Source organism: Camelus dromedarius, chromosome 6 (genome assembly GCF_036321535.1).
Source record: "Camelus dromedarius isolate mCamDro1 chromosome 6, mCamDro1.pat, whole genome shotgun sequence".
Classification (NCBI taxonomy): domain Eukaryota; kingdom Metazoa; phylum Chordata; class Mammalia; order Artiodactyla; family Camelidae; genus Camelus; species Camelus dromedarius.
In genome coordinates this window covers 82,796,403-82,809,341 of record NC_087441.1, presented here as the reverse complement: position 1 = coordinate 82,809,341, position 12,939 = coordinate 82,796,403, and the positions used below count along the sequence as shown (strand labels likewise).

General features: G+C 46.4%; 1 long non-coding RNA gene across 4 annotated transcripts in view; it reads right to left on the bottom strand.

Moving 5' to 3' along the window:
- LOC135321523 (uncharacterized) overlaps positions 1-9,433 on the bottom strand; it is a 57,442-nt gene extending 48,009 nt beyond the window's left edge. The window contains exon 1 of one of the 4 annotated variants that reach the window (XR_010381362.1): positions 9,191-9,433. This is a non-coding gene — a long non-coding RNA (uncharacterized LOC135321523). The remainder of the gene's footprint in view (positions 1-9,190) is intronic. The other 3 variants (XR_010381360.1, XR_010381361.1, XR_010381359.1) reach the window with 3 other exon arrangements.
- Between the last annotated feature and the right edge of the window lie 3,506 nt (positions 9,434-12,939).

Sequence of the window (12,939 nt, the reverse complement as noted above, 5' to 3'; positions counted from 1 at the left end):
CACCCCAGAAGAAACCTCCTGTCACTAACAGTCACTCCCTAATCCCCCTCCACCCAGCCCCTTTCAACCATCCCCTGCTCTCTGCCTCTGCATGTGCCTTTTCTGGGCATTTCAGATCACTGAAATCAACAATATGTGGCCGTTTGTGTCTGCTTCCTTTCACTTAAAATGCTGTTTTCAAGGCTTGTCCATTTTGAAGTGGTATCAGCATCTCTCTCTCTCTTTTTTTTGAAAAAGTTAAAGTTTATTAGAAGGTAGTAAGTACTATCAAAAAAAGTACGGTGGAGCATAAGTGATTTGGTTTCAAAGGGAAAAGTGCGGGTTGAACAGTCAGGGATGAGTTCCCAGAACTGGTAGCCTTTTTCATTTTCCTCTTTATTTGTTTTTTCTTTTTTATTCACCCTTACATGTGAATAATGTTCCACTACATGGAGATACTACATTCTGTTCTTCCATTCAGCAGCTATTTATGGACGAAGTCCAGTAGAATGAGTGTAAGAAGTGACTACCATGGATGGCATTTAAGCAAAGGGCAAGACGTGCTTTCAAAAAACAAGCCAACAAACAGAGGCACAAGGAAATTCAGTGCGTTTCTGAGCAAAGAGCATGCTTGCTTCGGCAGGACTACCGTGCAGGGCTGGGGCGGATACTGGCAAGAATCACGGTGAGGGAGTCACCTGAGAAGACTCCCCACTGCAAGCAGCTCAGCCAATTCTCCCTCATCCTGTATTGTTAGAGCCATGTTTCTAGGTTACTCTTATTTCAAGTAATAGTACTTTAACTGCACATCTGATCATCTGCCTCAGACCACATTACCTCCAAGCCACAGAAAATCATTCACTGACCGGAGCAGCTCCAGGACATAACGGTGATGGATCAGGGAGTCCAGCAGCATTCCAGCCTGCAGGCACAAACCCCACATGTGCCCTGGTGATGTCCGGAAAATAAAATGCATGGAAATATCTCACTGCTGGTACACGACATCTGCCCTCAAATTGCCCCAAAATCATGCTGGCAAAGCACTACTCAACCTTTTCACTCCAAAAAAAAAAAAAAAAGCTAAGAAGGCAAATTTAGTCCCTTCCATTAAAAACCAGCAACCATCACTGCCAGTATCTGAGTTGGAATGCTCCTGACTTCAAAAACCACCGCGCAGTTACTTTTCAAAAGTGAAAGTCATATATGTATTCCACGTAGATGATATTACAGTAGGATTTTTCTTTTCAAAATTTCCAGTTGCAACATTAGCACAAGAAAGTTTATGTTTCAGCTTTAAAAAAAATCAATTATCCTCCACTTTCTTAATTTTGAACCTATTATTATTTTATAAAGGGAGCTATGCTGCCTATTATAAACCAACTGTTTCGTTTCTGCAAATAAGACCTTTATGACCTCACTATTTCAGAGCAAACTTTAATGATGTTTTGAGAGGTGGGGCCTGGGGAGCTCACTAACAGCTCTTTAAATACTGACAAGTATGTGCTCTTAAGTAATGCAAAGGCTCTAACTCCACACTAGCTCAGAAAGCAAAGACACTGCACCAAAGACTTACTTTAACAATTTAATATATTCCTATTGTTTTGAATATTAAAGTTCTTAAAAGATATGATTTTTTTTGAGAAAGCCAACAGCTGTATTAAATTTCCTCTCACCAAGAAAGCAATCTTTATCAAGAATAAAAACCCCTATAGAAATCGAAATGACGGGACGTTTCTAGCTAAGTGAACATGCAGATCTGAACACAAACCAAAATCCTATCAGATCTCACTCGAACGAGCTCAACAAATTCCTGGGCTACCCTGGAACTTAGCTCTTCTTTTCCAAAAGTTGGCTGAGCTAAGATCATCACACAAGGCAGGGAAGGAGAGAAGAGGAAAGTCCACCTGGCAGCCTCCATCTGTTTTCTTCCAGCCAAAAGTCGCCTCTAGGGTCGCCCTGCTAACAAGCCCTTCCCATAAGGAAATCCGGCATCCACACTGCCCCTGCCATCCCCAAGCAGTCCCGACGCCTCTCTCCCAGACTGTGAATGTTCTTCTAATGACCCCCCTGTTGGTGGCACCCTTCCCCTCTTCCCTGCTACACACACACACACACACACACACAGAGCCACAGCAGTCTTCCCAAATCACAAATTTGATTACATCACCCCCACTTCATACCCTTCAGAGGCTCCCTGGTGGAATTCTAGTCCCACCCCAGACACTGCTTGCCCAGCCTCACCTCAGTACACAGGTTCCCAGTGACCTCAGGGGTCCCCTGAATTGCTCCTACTTCCCACTTGTCTCCAGGCTCATTTTGACTGTTTCCCAAGGAAGCCTTCCCTCCTTCCAAATTCCACAATTTGTTCCTCTATTCCTAGAACATTGTAGGCTAAGTCAACTTCTGACAATGCTAAGCTCACAAGAAGCAAATACATTTTGCTTACTAATGTGGCTCCACCCTCTCTCCCCTAGACACACAGAAGTGCACGTGTTATGAATAAATGAATGACGGGGTGGGTCTCAAAGGGACAGACATACCTACTCTCGCCCGTCCCGACCCTTGTGTCTGTAGAATATCAGAAGCAAAACCAGAATTACCTTTCCTGAGGGTCACTTTCTGATGACACCCTTCACTGACTACTGTGTCAGTTCTAGTAAAACCCAAGCTCTTCCAAAGACCTCCATCCCGGACCCTCTCCAGTGTCCTCACCAGCAGGGGCACCTTCCACCCTGGACCACACAGGGCACTCTCCCCGTTTCCCCACGCCAAAAGCCTCCAGGCATCTGCCCGGGCTGCACCTGCCACCTGAGCCACATTCTTGACTACTTCTCCTGGCTGACACTCTGTCCTCACAAATGAATGTAGAGTCCATTTCTTCCAGGAAGTCCTCTCTGATAATGTCCTTTAGGTCTTGGTTGGGCTTCATCTATAGCAGCAGTACATGGTGACCAACTGGGTGTTTGCCCGCTCCTTTGAGACCACGAACTCTTGGGGGCCACATGGGAAGGAGTGAGAGATTACAAGAGGGGTGGGGGAAGCAAAAAGCAAAAATCACAGCCCAAGTCCCAAATTCAAGGATACTTTCTCAGGAAAAAGTATAAACAATTTCACACGTGTGCAATTTGGCTACTGTTTTTGTGGCTTGTGGACAGCAAGAACTTGGTGTTCTAGTCCAAAACCCAGATTACATGCAAAGAAATGTATATATTCATATCCAAAGGAAACCAGAGCTGCTTAACAACAGTTTGCAGTTAGAATTGAAAGGAACTTTGATAAAGGCAATCTCTCTCTCTCTCTTCCTTCTTTTCTGGCATCATATAATTTTAGAAGTATTTGCGTGACCAAGAGATGGCTACAGCCCGTGATTCTTCACTGGAGTGTTTGAGGCTGAGGAAGACCAGATTACATTCACTGCGTAAATGCAATCACACCAACACACTGATAGGTGCCGTGGTGGTGGAGAGGATGTTCCAAAGCAGGCAACCATATTCTGTAAGAGAACTCTAAATAGAAAGTAAGAAATGCAATGTTCTGTAGTCAATTTCATTTGCTATATGGGTCATTAATTGATAGTATATCTTGTCTAATGAAACCCAAAAATAAATTGTCAAAGTCGATTTTCTTCATCTGACCATTTTATGCTAACTTTGGATATTAAACCCTCACTCCATAAGTAAAACTCAGGCCTACGCTGCAGCACAGTTACATCCCGTGGAAGAAAGCCGATCAAGGGAGAACTGGAGAGTTTCCCTTCAGAAGCTGCTAAGTCTGGTTTTGCACCTGTACGTGATTTGCAACCACGTCATCGAGAATGGAGTAAAACCTAACAACTTTGGGGCGAAAAGCACTGCGGTGCTTCAGAAAAATCAAAGAACGCTGAGCTTTGTGAAACAGTCCTGAGGCACTTAAATCGTACTTTTTCTGAAAGGCTCCAAAACTGACCCAATTCACCATTCCAGGTTCAACAGGGAGGTACCGGAATTAGTAGAGAAAACATGCCCTTGAAGTCTGACAATGCCTTGCTTGAATTCTGCTACAGCATTTACTAGCCACTAAACGGACCAATTCCTTAACCCTCTGAGAAGGCTTCCCGATCTGCAAAAGGGGGCTGCCACCGCCCACCTGGGAGGCATGGATGTGAATTCAACACGCAAGTAGGGCGGCCGACTGGTACCTGACACGGGGCCTGGCTAGTTTCCCTCCACTGCCCTTCTCCCCCTTTAAACTTGCACTGTTCCCCCGGTAAGGATCAAGACCACGGAACAGAATGCCCGATTCTTCTGTGTATCCCTGGATACATGACTTACCCTTAGGAGGCCAGAAAAACTGCCTCCTCCCCAGTCACTATCAACGTTCTTAAGGTTCTGGGTATTTTTAACTCTATTTTCCAGAGAGACTATTCCAGATATTTCCAAGCACCATTCTCCAGGTTGGCTCCCCTCCCAGCACCCATCCCTTCTCACCTCAGATACTCTGTATGATTGCCTTCTGTTCATGGGAAAGCGAGTCTGGTAGGGTGGGGACTCCCAAGGACTCCCCCCTCCCTCACAGGTGAGTGTGACTACCTTCTGCCCACTCCTCACTCCAGCTTCTAAGAAGTCTACCCTCCCGGACCCTGCAGACTCTGCATCTTCCCAAGACACACACGTGGCCACGACCCTCCCTTCAGATTTCTTCCTGGCTGGCCCTGCACAGCCCCCGGCCCCTTAAAGATAAATGGCATTAGGCTGAAATCGCAAATGCCGCTGACTGACACACCAAAGCTGCATGGTCTGGGCTTTCCTCCAACCCAGGCAGGGCCCTGCCCCCCCTCAGCCTCAGTCTGCAGCTCTCGAGATGATCTAATTCACATGGAAGGCTATGAACACCAGCTAAGAATGACGACTCCCAACGTGTATCTATAGTCCGGCTCCTTCACCTGAGCCACAATCTCATAGACACGAGTGCCTCTTTGAAGTCCTAACTTGGATGACAAATGGCATCTTAAAAATGCCTCATGTTCACCATTTACTCTGGAATTCGATTCCTGGCAGGTACCTCCCAGACTCCCCATTTTAGTAACAACCCCAGCACCCAACTATGTGTTTGAGGTCACATTCAATTTCCAATGTACCCTCCCCTAATCCCTGCCCTGGAATCAGTCCTATTATTTCCGTCACTAAGCCCATCTCAAATGTGGTTCTACAGGGACCATGGCCGTAACCCCCCAAGTTCACAGCATGGTACACTGACTAACAGTCCTCCGTAGGGTGCTCCCTGGAGAGGGAGGCATCTCCTGCCGCTGGTCACCTCAGAAGGCACTGGATTCTCACAAAGGAGGCCCAGGAGAAGGGACTCAAGGTTCTCCCGTGGTCTGAGCTTTGAAGGGCCCGAGGTCTGGGGGAGCTCCTAATTAGCAGACACACTTGCCAGTGAGCAGATGAGGATGGAGGAACCCAGGCAAGGCTGTTCTCACTCCAAACCCTGGGATCTCGGGAGCCACGGGAAAGGCCTGTGTCCAGGGCACAGCCCGGCCATCAAAGATCCCAGCCAGCATTAGCCAACCCGGACAGCCTAGACTCCATCTAAGTGTGACACTTACTTCTGTTCTGTTCCCCACCCAGAATGTGATGGACTCATTCAGATATTATGGCCTGTCTCAAGCGAGACAAATTCAGTGATAAATGAAGTGTCCACATTTGGACCAGAGCATGAAAGGAGAAACAAGGCCTCATGTTCAGCATGATGGTGGTGGCCAAACCCTTCCACCGAGTGAGATGAACCATGATGGGGGTGAGAATCCAAGGTCCTAGGTCGGCCAAAACATCTTCCTTCAAGGTTGGCTGGGGTGTTGCAGACTCCCTACCACAAAGTAACGACACGGCCGTCAGTGGTGGACGTCAGCTGCAACAGACACGGAGTCAGCTATTTATGCCAACATGGGTTAAAAGTAAAGGCCGGGGCAGGGAGGCCTGCACAGCTGCTGAGGCAAAGCTCAGACCCGGCTCTGAATGCCCACTGGCTGGAGAAGAGAGGAAGCTACGGTCCCCTTTAGCGGTCCCTGTGTCAACCAGATCCAGGTGAGCCAGCTACTTAGGAGAAGGCCATGTTGTCCTGATACTCAGAAAAACCAGCCTCGTAAAGGGAACACAAGAGTGGCATGGATTTTAGACCCCCCTAAGCCACTTTATGAAGGCAAATTAAAGTAAATGGCACAGGGATGTTGAATGCAAAAAAAAAAAAAAATTAAATAACTAAACGGTGACTGCTTCCTCCAACAGCGTCCCCTGCAGCTGCACACCCACGAGCCTGTCACTTTCTCACCAGTGACCGCTGGCCAGGAAGTGCCATCACGCACGTCACACAGTGACAGACAGGAACCGCGTGAAGAGCACGTTTGTGTAAAAGCAGGAATCGAGCAAGATGCTGCAGACTTTGACTTGACAAGTTTAAATACTCCATGAAAAGAATCCCTCAGCAGCCGCCTAAATCAATTCGCATCTCACTTCTTCAAAACAATCAAACAAATTTAATAAGGGCGCATTTGTCACCAAATATAAGGAGGACCAAACAGGTTCCTCAAAGCAAGGATTTTAACAGGTATCAAACACCAGTGGGTGATGTGCTAACAAAGCAAATTTTCCAAAAAATTAGAAAATAAAAAATGACTAGGATAATACATGGATCAAGGCAGCTGTTAAGTTTTTGCTCTTTAAAGCGATGGAGACAGTACGGAGGGCAATCTGGCTATTTCCAATGCAGGGTGTGCACAGCCCACATTTTCAGACGCAACAACATGCTCACTGGGCAGTACAAGAGAAAAAGAATAAAGAAAAAGGAAAAGAGGAACAAGAGAAAATTAGAAACACACAAGAACAAAAATGATTTTGACAGCATGTACAAGAATTTATGTGAGTGTGTGAGGCCAGGGATGCTGTGACGGTGAGACCCACACTCACCTCGTGCTCCAGGGAAGGCAGGGGCCTGAGGGGAGCGGCGCTGCCGGGGGACCCCAACGTGGTCAGCGCCCCTAACCAAAACTCCACCTATATGCGTCTAGGCAGCTTTTGAGCTACAAATTGTGGTCGCATTTCAGGCTGGACAGTTTTACTCACTTCCACCAAGAGTAGCAGGAGAGAATTAGGCTGTTCCTGTACCAAAGCATTGTTGAAAAAATTAATGACTGTGGAATAGTAAAAGCAAAAATGGAGTAAAAGTGACTGGAGGAGAATGTGCTTGACCCGAGCTCACTGGCCACGTTATCTCACTGACGTAAAGATGCTGGCTGAGCCCTTATGGTAACAAAACAGACAGACCCACCAGGAGGGAGGTTTAATGCGCTGCTGTATTTTGATGCCGAGAGCCATGCCTGGTACACAAGGTTCTGGGTAATCAATGGTGACAGTGTCAACCACTATGGGCTAAGCACACATCCAGCTACTCCGCCAAATCTCAAGGGCAGACTTCAAAAGGCAAAAACAAGTTGGCATTCTCTGGTGGGTCTGCAGAGTCAGAGCCAAGCAGTTGCTGAGCAAAAATGTCACCAGTGCCTCCTATGACAAAAGAGGCGGCACTGGCCTGGGGCTGGGGCAGGGCTCTAGGCTTCCACTGCTCACCAGCCAATCTGTCCAGGGGGAGAAGGTGGTCTCTGCGTATGTTGCACCTATGCACCTACCTTGACTGACGCCTCTGGGCTCAGCAGGAGGTGACATGAGAGGTGAACGGAGCCAGCCTCGGTGTAGCACAGTGCTGGCAGCTATGCCCTCAGCAGTGCCCAGGCTCCTAAACCTGACACCTCATCTCCAAGGAGCAGAAGGGGACTGCGGGCATGAAGATCACAGGGCCCTGTGAGGACAAGTACAGTCCATGACATGCCTTGCCCCTTCCTTAAGCCATAGAGTTATGACCGGGAGGAACAGAAAATTCATCCAGAGCCCGCTAGGCACCTCACACACGTGGGGGACTCGGGTCCCCTGTGCCTATCACTCACAGGGCTGGTCTGGACATTCTTTTTATCAATCCTCTGGCATCTGCTCCTCCAACTTCCCAACAACCAGAAAGTAGAATCTGATCTTAGTTAATTTCAAGAATCACAGAGCACTGCCTCCACAGTGGGCCCGGCAGCCGTGCCAGGTCCTCCGACCGTCACCTGTCAGACCGCCATGAGTACTCTCCAGACTCAAGGCCCGAGGCCATAGGCCGTGGGCACACAGCTTCCCTCACTCTCCCCAGCAAAGGGGGACCACCTCTCGGCAAAGGCATGTCACCCTCTTCTGCACGAAGGACAGCACTATAGATACACGGGGAAACAGAGCAAATGGTGGGGGGGTAGGCAGCACAGAAGAGCTCGTCTGTAATTCCAAGACAAAGTGGGGCCATTGACTTAATCACAGGGACAAAGTGAGGATGAACATCTCCCTGCTCTTTCCCATACTCCGTGATAAGCCTTTCCCTGCATAAGGAGTTCATTCGGAGGTCCCTGGCGGTGATTCTGATGTCCTAACATGGCATGCTGCCTGTCGGGCAGGAAGAGAGGGCCTGAGCCGAACAGGTGCTGGGCCTGGGAGGCAGGAGACACCGGCTCCAGCCCCAGCTCAACCAGTGCCTCGTTCTGCCTCTCGGGATTCAGCATCTCATCTACAAGCAAAGGGATTAGACTGTCTTAAGACAGGCTGCCCAACAAATGAAATGAGAGCCATGTAAAGAAAGTTTCCCAGTTGCCACATTTAAAACGGTAAACAAAGAAACAAACCAACAAACAAAAAGACAAGTACTAGAAACTGATTTTAAGAACAAATCTTAACCTACTGTATGTAAAATACTATCATTTTGACATGTAATCAATATAGGAAGTGACAAGATAGTTTACATTCTTTTTACTAGACAAGTCTCAGCGTCTGATGTGCATTTGACCTACAGCAAATCTCAGCTCAGAGCAGCCTCCTCCCCAGCTCTCCTAGCATCAGTGGCTGTGGCTACTCTATTGGACAGCAACTCCAGGGGTCCCACCAGGGTCCTGGCTGAAAAGCTGGAGTAAGTGTCCACAATAACCCTAAAAGGATCTCTCTGAAACAAAGGCGGATTCACTTTTAAATGTCTGTAAACCTGCGGGCTGCACCTCCCTCCACCCTTGGCTACAAGAGAGTCCTCTTCCTTCCTGATCCCTTTCTGGATGTAGGGAAGAAACCCGGCACACAGCCAGTGTGGACTGGCCTCCAGGTAAACTTACCTGCTTTCTGTGTCCAGTCCCATGATGTCCTCCTTCTCAAATGGGATGCAGAGAAGGAGGATCTTGTCCCCAAAATTGTCGGATGCACCGTCCAGCCACTTGGACTTAGTCAAGATGAAGAGTGACTCAGTGAAGTCCTCGATCCTCTTCTCCACCACCCTGCAGTCCTCGTAAATTGAAGGCCACTTCGGTGCGCGGCTGCTCGGCCACCTCCCCATGCAGCAGAAAGTCAAAGAGCTGAGAGTCATAGAGCGTGGTGCCATACAGCACCTCTGCACGTGGAGCTTCTCGAAACCTTGGCCGAGAGGCAGTCAGTAATGATGACAAGGCCCAAGACCTTGCGGTGGGTCTGGAAGACGCTCCACCCATTCTTGGGCGCATAGTGGTGCCTGTAGTGGATACAGATTGCCCACTGGGAGCCGCACGGACTGATCTGACTCACCAAGGTGATTCACTTATAGATGCAAAAGAAATTCTCCTCTGAAATGATCCCCACGTGTTCGACCACCATGGGGAAAGTCTGGTGGTCCTCAGCACACTGCACGTAGTCAGGGATGCTCATATTGCAGGCCCCGACGAGAGGGGAGAGGAGATCGAGGTACATACTGTACTGTGGGCTGCAGGCCCATCTGGGTTGTGGTGACCTGGTGTGTACCAACCAGAAGGCAAGGGAAGCTCAAGCAAATCCGGGGGTACAGTTTGTCCTCAGAGTCTTCAAATGGCTACCGTAGCTCGGATCACATTACCCAGCTTTTGGTCTAGGCTTCCTGCCCTGCAGAGAAGGGTCATTACTTGTTTTCTGTTTCCAAGCACCTACCAAGGCCCTGATGCAAAGTCACTGCTGAAAAATGCTGAATAAGGAAATGAACAAAGGAAGTGCTTTCCCCAACCTCCTTCAGCAGAATATAAAGAAAAGTACTACAGTGGGATCAAAAGATCTGGATTTCTATCCAATTTATTTGAACTCCTAAGCTTCAGAATAATGGATAAGAAAACTTGCCTTGGGGAGGAGGGTACAGTTCAGTGGTAGAGCATGTGCTTAGCATGTACGAGGTCCTGGGTTCAAACACCAGTACCTCATTTTAAAAAATGAAACAAATAAATAAACCTAATTACCCTCCTGAAAAAATATTTTTTAATTCAAAATTCAAAAAAAAACCTTGCAATTGACACAACATTGTAAACTTGACTATACTTCAATTAAAAAAAAAAAATCTTTGCCTTACATGAATATATCTGGATTACAGAATTTTGCAAATGTAAAATGCCTAGGGTACCACCTGCATAAAAAGGGGTGACTGTACAAATTTAGTATCGCTCCTTTATGAGCTATATTTCCTTTGGGGGGGTTATAACTTCTTAGAGCTAATTTTCTCAGATTAAAAAATATAAACATTACCTGATTCTCAGGACTGCTGAAGAATCAGGTAACCCTATGAAAGCATCTGACCCACAGAGGTTACTCAATAATGTTTGTTGAATGAATGAATAACCCAGCAAAGTGAATGCTGCTCCCTGCCACAGACCATCATAATGGTACTGCCTGGAAATCCCAAGCCCACGTTCCACCCGTCTCTACACTAACCATGTGGGTGACCTGGTCAGGTCTGTGTGATTCTCTAAGCCCCAGTTTAATCGTGAATAAAATTAGGGCAATAACACAAACCTCAAATTGTTAGTGAGTCAGTAATGAATTGTACCCCAAACTTGCAAGTTGGAACCATTAAGGAAAACTATACAAAGGGTCCATAGGCCCTCTCCATATTATCTCTTACAACTACATGGGAATCTACATTATATCTCAAAATAAAAAGTCTAATATTTTAAAGAGGCTACTGAGGTTAAATGAGCTCACTGTCTCAAATAAGGAACACAAAGCACAAATAGGACAATGCCCAGCACATGAGATACACTCAGTTAACATTCCCACTCAACCCATTGGTCCCTCCAACTTCAGAGCAAGAGGATGGGTCCTCGTGGCAAGAGGCCACTGCACCTGAAGCTAACAAAACTAATGGTGCCCACTTCCAAGAGCTCCTGTCATCACCCTTGTTCTAATTTTCTATTTGCAATATTTTTCTTTTTATTAAATAGAAACTCCCAATTGCATAGCCTTCACCTGACCAGACATCATGATGGCAGCCCTTCAAAACCTGACCACAGAGATCATGATGGCAGCCCTTCTTGGTGAAACAATAAAATGAAAAGCCATTTCCACAAGACCTCTGTGTAAATCTACAAGGGAACTTAATCCTGGACTGAGGAAGAGGACTGGGGAGGAGGGGGCAATCAGGCGCACAGAGAACTATGGGCCACCTGTCCCACGATGGACTTTAGACTCAACCCTCACCCTCCAGGAAATTCAAAATACACACCGACAGAGTGCTATGGACAAGATTTTTTTTTTTTTAAACAAATCCCTGAATCCCTAGCAGGTCTTATTTCTACCGAAACACAAATGGATTATGTGTATAATGTTTCACAAAAGCCCTAAAATATTATCACGCCAACTTGACACATCAAGAAAAACTGAGGTAGAGAAGTTTATCACATTGTACATGATTAGAGAGAGGCCACGTCAGACACCGTATTTAAATCCAAGCCATTGCTCCAGTGCTCACACTAGAAAGTGTGACATACTGCTCCTTTCCTGCCCTCTCCCTGCAATAAATCTCTGGAGTCTTTTCTGTGCCACCTGGAATCACAATCACATCAATTTTCCACAAAGTGCTATGTCACTCCTTGGAGGCTGTATCAAAATCTAAAGGGTTGGGATGGGAGGAGTGATTTGCATTTTCTGTTTCTCAAAGGAAACATGGCTTTAAAAGAAACTGAAAAGCACATATCTAGTCTAAGCCCTCATTGTGCAGAGAAAAAAATGGAAGCTCAGAAGAGATGAGGAAAGGGCCTTATTAATAAATATATCCTCAGCGTAGCACCAAGCCAGCCCTGGGCACTGCTGGGGGAGGATCTGGGAGGCCCAGGAGAATGAGTGTTAGAAAAAGGAAAGAGAATTAGCATAAAAGGCCCTGTCTCTACACCACCATACCATGAAATTCCACCAAATTACCAAGTATGGGTGCAGCCAATATTAAGGTGGGCTAAGCAGGTTATAGAAACCTGGAAGTCTCAACCATATTGGAAATTCCAACATTTACTTTGTTTTTTTCCCAGTTCAAGCATCAACTCAGTGAGAACTCTGTACCAGGGACTACACGAGGCCTGGAGTTCTCCCAAATACAGACCTCTATTACCACGTGTACAAACCACATAAAGGCCACCAGAAGAAAAGCTCCCACAAATGGAATTACTGAAACTGAAAGCAGCCAACCAGCATATATTACTAAGAAAAATGGTGCTCCTAGAAATGGACTCATGGACATAGAAAGCCAACTGTGGTTAGCAGGCAGGAAAGGGAGGATTAACAGATACACGTTAATAAATATAAAATAAATGACAAGGACCTACTATATAGCACAGGGAACTATATTCAAGTTCTTGTAATGAGTTGTACTAAAAACAATCTAAAACATATGTATACACATATGCATATGTTTATAACTGAATCTCTGCTGTACACCTGAAACTAACATTGTAAATTGACTACACTTCAATAAAAATTAATTTAAAAAAATAAGTAAAAATAAAAGCAACGCCTTTAAGAAAAAATAAAAGAACACTCTAATCCCCTTAGCTGTAGCTGCTGAAGAATTTTGGTTGCAAGCACCAAGTCCACTGGATCACTCCAG